Consider the following 7,637-nt stretch of genomic DNA (forward strand, 5'->3'; position numbering starts at 1 on the left):
GAAGTCAGGACTTCCAGTTAAACATCTTGCCTATGGATTTGTAAAAATGCCAAATTGCCATCAACAAGTTCTAGTCTGTAGACCTATGCTTGTGTCCAAGCCTTCATTTTAAAGATGTGAAAACTGAGATTCAGGATAGAGGGAGATGGCTGGGGGCACTGCACAACCACAAGTTGAGGTAGCAACTATGTCCCATTGACCTTCATCCCCATCACTTTACACTTGCACGCACACACATAGGCATGCGAAGCACTGAGAGAATATTGATGGATCCCATTTGTAGGGCTCACATCCTAGGCTCCCTGCCGCCCTGACAGAAGCATGTGCCCCACAGCACTGCATTCCCCACTCATCTGCACTTGCCCCATTCTTTCAAACTCCTTACTATTTGTCTGTCTTCCTGCTACTCTCTGAGCTCCCTGAAGGCAGGAATGAGGCTGTCCTCTCCCTCTGTCTTGGGCTAGGAAGGACCCTGCCCCACACGGAGTAAGAGTTCCATAAATCAATATCATGAATCAATATTATAATGTGTAAAAGTGAAGCCATGTAGCGTTCTGGGCTTGGAGTGGATGGTGGAGAGGAAGACAGGAGAGGAAGGAAATGGCTTAAAGAATGGAGCAAGAGCTTTGATCCTGACCCCAGCTGCACTGCTTCCTACCTGTGGGGCCTCATTCTCTCCAACAGCAAAGAGGCTGAAGAAAAGAGGATGAGTGTCCAGTGCCTGGCACATAGTAGGTGCTAAATAAAAGGCTAGACTACAACGATGATGCTGGGATGAAGATGATACCCGACGCAGAACCTGGGGCAAAGGTGAGTGTTCCAAGCAGAGGCAGCAAAGGGCTACCAGGCTGACTTTAGCCAAAAATCTAAAGTTTAGGACTTTTAATAAAAGTGGGGAGGAGGGAGAATTCGCAGGCATTTAGTTCTTTCACGTGCATGACGTTAATTAATCCTCACGTCAACCTGGGAGGTGGATGGTTTTGTGCCCACGTCTACAAGAGAAAACATTAACACAAACAGGTTAAGTTGCTCACCCAGGTTCTCAGCGGTGTTATAACTGCTGGAATTTCTGGCATCTGATGCAGGAAGGGATTCTGGGCTCCCAGGTACTGTCCCTACCGTCTCTAAATCAAATCAAGTCCTGGAAGCTGCTCAAAGCTCACCTCCTTTGGAGGCCAGGCCCTTGTGCCTTTGTTTAACAATGAACATGGTTTCATTCCAGGCTGACCTAGTTCAAGCTGACCTGAGTGGGGATGTTGTTTGGGAGGTGGGTGAAAGAGCACAGAGCCTTCTTTTTCCCTCTCTGCTGCCCATCAGAAAACATGATCCAATGACTCTTCTCCATGACTTGTAACCCCAACTTCCCCAGGGTTCAGCTTTGACTATGGGACTCTCTTAAACCTCTACCATCCCCTTAGGAACCATGGAGTCAGTAGCTTCAAGGGCCATGCCAGGGCAAGAGAAAGGGAGAACCGGGGTGCAAACTTAACAGTGGTATGACGCTTGGCTGAGTGACTTCCCTTCCCTGAGCCTCTGTTTTCTGCAAAATGTGGATAGAGATATTCACCTCACAGGTTACTGTGAAAGTCTAAGATGACCGTGGATAGAAAATGCCCAGCCCCTAGCATGCACTCACCAAACGCCAGTTTCCTTCGCTGTCATCCGCAGCCCCCACGCTTCCTTCACTGTGACCTTGGCCATTTCTGTGCACCACCGCCATGCACCATGAGCTTTGTATTTTTCTATAACTTGACTCACTTTAAAAACTCAATCTCACTTCCACAAACAGAAAACCAGGAGCACTCGAAAGGCATTTATTCATGTTTAATCGATACTTATCCAGCACTCACCATGCACCAGGTACTGTTCTAGGGGCCAGGGGTGTAGCAGTGAACCAGTGACTCCTCACTCTCATAGAGCATGCTCTCCAGACAGACAGCAAATAGAACATGACATCAGTAGCCGTGCACACCATGACTATGAAGACGCCAGGGAACAGACCTGTACTAGAGGGAAGGGGGAGCAGAAACTCGTGTAGTGAGGTCAGCAGAAGTGAATTTACTATAATAAAGCTAAGCTTCAGGGCCTTTGCTCACTTGGGTCCCTGCTTGTTCCCATGATAGAAGCTTCCTGACCAAATTTTGTATTCACAATGGTGTACTCTTTTTTCCTAAAGACCGCTCTCAAAAATCACATGAGCCTCAGGCCCCACAAAGCCTGGCTCTGCTCCCAGCGGTCAGGAAAGGCCTCTCTGAAAAGGTGACATTTGAGCATGGACCTGAATACTTAGAAACAAACCATTAAAATGATCAAAGAAAGATTCTTGGCCCTGAGACAGGGAGCCAAGAGATTCTGAGAAGGTCCCAAGCTATCTGCTTTGTAGAGTTAAAAGGCTACATTTAGACTTACGTCTCAGATCAGATCTCAAATAAAGCTGACCTGAAGGTTTTTCTACAACTCCCTGGAGTTTCCACCCATGCTAAGGCTTCAGCCAGGCCTGAGAAGCCGGGGTGCGAGAGAGCAGGAGAGCTCAGAGGATAAGAAGCACTGATAGGCCTGGGGTCATGGGGTATGGCTGCGGATAGGGACAGGAGAGGAAGGCGGGACAGACAGGATCGAGTGCTGATGAGGAGGTGGAGCAACTAGAATGCTCATGCACTGCAGGTGGAAATGCAAAGTGGTACAGCCACTTTGGAAACCAGTTCAGCAATTTCTTATAAAATGAAACACACATTCAACCTATGACTCAGTCATTGCTCTCCCTGATTTTACCCTAGAGAAATGGAAACATGTTCACACAAAAATCTGTACGTGGCAGTTTCTAGGAGCTCTCTTTGCAATAGCCAAAAACTGGAAGAAAAGCCAAAAATAGCTCAGGTGTCCAACAACAGGTGAATGGATCAGCCAACTGTGGCCTATCCGTGCAATGCATTACTCCTCAGCATGACAGAGGCACGAACAACTGATCTACCCAACAACATAGATGAACCTCACAGACATCACGCTGAGTGAAACAGGCAGCCGTAAAAGAATCTACCTGTATGATTCCATCATCCGACACTCCAGCTATCCCAACTGAAAGCAGGTGGAGGGCAGGTACAAAGGGACATGAAAGGCCTTTTTGAGATCGAAATGTTCTATCCTTTGATTGTGACATATTATGCCCAGGTTACAGATGCATACACTGAGGCCCAAGGCCACATAGCCAGTTACACAATGACCTATCCTGCCTGGGCAAAGTGGGCAAGCCCAGGTCCTCTGCTCTGGATGCCCAGTTCCTTCCCTTCTCTTCTCCACATATCCTCCTCCATGTAGAAGTGGCACGAGCTGGGAGACCTTTCACTGAAGCCCAAGGGCCCAGAGCCTAGCACTGGGCTGGCAAAGCCAAAGAGAGAGAGAGCTCTGAGAAGTTGTGAGCTTGCAACTGTGGGGCTGTGCCTGGGTGCCACTGTGAGAAAGCGCTTCTCCCCTGGGCAAGGCACACCCAGGGTGTGAGGGAGTGGATGGGGACATAGCCCTGGCTTTGCCCAGAAAGATCCTGTTTCCCCTGGCACTTTTTTCCAGCGTGGCCTGCCAGGAGAGATTAAGATCGCAACACTGTGCTGCTGGGGAAGGAGATCAGTGGATTCTGGGGTGCTTGTCTCCCTGAGAAAGGCAGTTTGTTTGAGATCTGACTCCAATCCCCAGATGAAGCTATGCCAGGTCCCACTGGACCTGGCATGAAGAGGGAGAAGACCCCTGAGGCAGGGAGGCCTCTGGCCAAATCTCACAGGATGGAGCTTCCAGAATCCTGAGGAAAGCATGAGGAGGCTCTGGGGTCACCATGGGAGCCGTAGCTCCAGCACCTCCTGCTGACGGTGAACCTCTGTTGCAGATGAGACCCTTGGGTTGACTGAGGACACAGGTGGCCTTAGTCCTGCAGAGCTGGTCCAGAATGGAAAGACCCTAGCCGATTTGCTCCAGAGTGTGATGGCCTGGACCCAGAGGGGTTGGGGGAGGTTCGTCTCTCAAAAGGGAGGGGAAGGAATAGCCCGTTGGTATGGAGGCTGGCAGAACTTTTTCAAAGTAAAATGTAAAACATGAAAGGTTTTTGATGTTATCGCTGTTCAGAGCACAATGAGACACCTCCTGGTGACCCAAGAATCTTCTGTCACTTTTCTACTACCTACAGTGATTTTAGAATGGGAAGATTAAGGAGAAAGTTCCAGGCCCAACCATTGGGTCAACTGCAGGGAAGAGATAAAGAAACAGCTGAAACTCACAGTGAAAGAAAAATCAGACCCCACTGAGGCTGCAGTCTGAAGCCAAAGTGGATGGGGACAGTTTGCAGGAATTTGCGTCTTAGAGGGTCTTCCGTTCCCTCGAGGCATGACATGAGGATTTCAGTCAAGCTCTTTCAGATTTCAGAAGGGGCTGGGGCCACTAGCTGCCATCTGAGATAGATGTTCACAGGGGATGGGGGCAGACGGAGGAGCGGACATGGTGCGTCTCCTCCTCTCAAAGAGCATCCAGTGTAGTTCAGCAGGTGAGCCAAGCTCCCTGCAGGCTTAGGAGACTAGAGGGGGCATGAGGAAGGAACAGAGAGAGTGACGGAAGGAGACGGAGGGAGAGGGACAGAACAAAGAGTGAGGAGAGGGGCCATGCAACACCGTTGCTCTGAGAACTGAAAGCAGGAGGAGGGCAGGTCAAAAGGGACACAGAGAACTTTCTGGAGAGATTGAAATGTTCTCGCCTTTGATTGTGATATATTATACCTCTCCCTTTGCACTGTGCACAGGGCAAGAGGCACATGTTCTGGAATTGGGACTCTCGCCAACTGCTGATCTGCCCCTAGTTTCACCTCTTCCAGCCACTTGTACCAGAGCCCTCTTGACAGCACTTCAGACCCCCTTGGCCTTCCTTCTTATCCCAGTCAGCCCTGAGGCTACCAGCTCCACGCCGCTTTACTTGTTTTGTGAAGGTGCAAGCTGTCCCAGTCTCACCTCCGAATCCTCCCTACTGTATTTCATTCAGCCCAGTCTTTCCTGCCTTAGAAGCCCTGAACCCACCTGGCGCCCACCCAAATGCACTGTAGCTACGTGGGCTGCCCGGATCAAAGCAGGAATGAATAAATGGCACCCCTTCTTCCCCAGGCAGGCAGTTCTGGGACTCATTTTCAGGAGGCTTCTTATAAGGCCTCACAACAGTGAGCAGAAGCAAGCCCATCAGGCCTCCTTGTACCAGTTGCCCCCTTCCCAGCTTCCTGGGAATGTACTCAAAGCACTTATCCCACAAAAGCCTCTGACTTGGGCCCTGCTTGGGGGAAACCAGGCGAGGACACCCTCATCAGGATGCATCTGCAGTGCCCTCCTGGAAGAAGCACCTTGGGACTGTGGGCTTGGCTTTCTTGGAAGCCAGGACTGCCCCGACCTCGTCATCCCCAGTATCAGGTGCACAGACAGGCTTTGCAGACCATTGGATCCCACCTCCCAGCCTCTCTGCTTGGCTCTCACATCCTGACTTGACTGTGCTGAAAGGTCCAGTCTGGTCCTCAGGCTGAGTTCCGTAAATAGCTAGAAGGTGTTGACCAAGAGTCCACTAACCTTCCACCAGCAGGGGCAACACGCTACATGAGTGACTTGATGTCTGGAGGTTGCTTTGCTCAAGGCAAAGTGACTGAGCCACCAAACCTGTCTGGTGGCCTGTATTTCCACAGGCTGCTCCAATTTGTCAGCCTGAGATCCTGGTGTAATGTGTAAAACTGCTGCCCATCTGGATGCTAGGAGCCTGGGCTCCCGGCTCAGCTCTACACGGGCACTGGACGGCCCTGGAGGAACCCTCGGCCTCGTTGCCTTTTCCCTGTGAACTGAAGAAGAATGAGACCTTCCCCAAAATCCTTCAAGCTGCAGCAGGACTAGAGAATCATACTCCTTCCTGTGCTCAGAGAAACAAAGTTCAGGTCTCCTCTCAGAACTCCGCCCCGGTTAGCATTCCCCCTGCATAACCTCTCCTCGGTAGAACATACGTATCTTCGACACAGTGCTTTGTGGCTGGCATTTACATGGGGAAAAAAATGTCTCCAAAATTCAATATAACTTATTAAAGAAATAATGTGCAGGATGAGAATCATGGTACATTCTAAATACAATTAGTAGACTGTCTGAAGGAAGGCATGTTCTGAAGAACATGAAAGTGGTGTTGGGGGGCCGTGGCTTGGACCTGTAATTCTAGCACTTTGGGAGGCCAAGGTGGGCAGATCGCTTTAGGCCAAAAGTTTGAGGCCAGCCTGGCCAACATGGCAAAATCCTGTCTCTACTAAAAATATAAAAATTAGCACAGTGGTTCACACATGAATCCCAGCATATTGGGAGGCCGAGGCGGGTGGATCATGAGGTCAGGGGATCGAGAATATCCTGGCTAACATGGTGAAACCCCATCTCTACTAAGAATACAAAAAATTAGCTGGGCATAGTGGCACACCCCTGTAGTCCCAGCTACTCAAGAGGCTGAGGCAGGAGAATTGCTTGAACCTGGGAGGCAAAAGTTGCAGTGAGCCAAGATCATGCCACTACACTCCAGCCTGGGCCACAGAGTGGCCATCTCAAAAAATAATAATAATAATAATAATAATTAAATTAAATTAAAAATACAAAAATTAGCTGGGCGTGGTGGTGCACACCTGTAATCACAGCTACTCAGAGGCTAAGGCATGAGAATCACTCGAACCTGGGAGGCAGAGGTTGCAGTGAGCTAAGATTGAGTCACTGCTCCCCAGCCTGGGCAACAGAAAGAGACTGTCTCAAGATTTAAGAGAGAAAGAAAGAAAGAACATGACAGTGACAGTGAAGTGGGTGGTGCCTCTTGGCTGTTGCTGGCACTAAGAGAGGCCAGATTTTTGTTTACAGAGGAACTGCTTGTTAATGTCCATATTAATTATGTGGTGACCAAGAAGAAAAGCTCTAAGCATCTTACAACCTAGTATGGCTGTTTGTTACATATATAAGCATTTTACTGTATTTTAGTTAGATTTTAGGAAATTGGTTAAGGGACTGGGTTAACCAGTAACAGTATACGTTTTTTTCCCTTAAAGAATAATGGACGTGGGACGCAGTGGCTCACGTCTGTAATTCTAGCACATTGGGAGGCCGAGGCAGGCGGATCACCTGAGGTTGGGAGTTCGAGACCAGCCTGACCAACACGGTGAAACCCCATCTCTACTAAAAATACAAAATTAGCTGGGCATGGTGGCATGCATGTGCCTGTAATCCCAGCTACTCAGGAGGCCGAGGCAGGAGAACCACTTGAACCCAGGGAGTTGGAGGTTACAGCGAGCCGAGATTGTGCCATTGCACTCCAGCCTGGGCAACAAAAGCAAAACTTTGCCTCAAAAAAAAAAAAAAAAAAAAAAGAATAATAGAAAGACGATAAACAAAAAGAGATGAGAGGAAAGGAAATATGTTCCCAGAAGCATTTTCACACAGAACATCTCATGTTGGGGGCGAGATTACTGACACTGAACAGATGTGCAGTCTTCCAAACGGACAGGTCAGCTATATTCTTTGAAAATTTGGTGTACATTAAAGCCTTGCAAATATGCTTGATGTTTCTTATGTAAAGCAAAGTTGAGTTGTTAGATTAGATAATCATCTGATCTCCCT

Source organism: Saimiri boliviensis, chromosome 2 (genome assembly GCF_048565385.1).
Source record: "Saimiri boliviensis isolate mSaiBol1 chromosome 2, mSaiBol1.pri, whole genome shotgun sequence".
Classification (NCBI taxonomy): Eukaryota; Metazoa; Chordata; class Mammalia; order Primates; family Cebidae; genus Saimiri; species Saimiri boliviensis.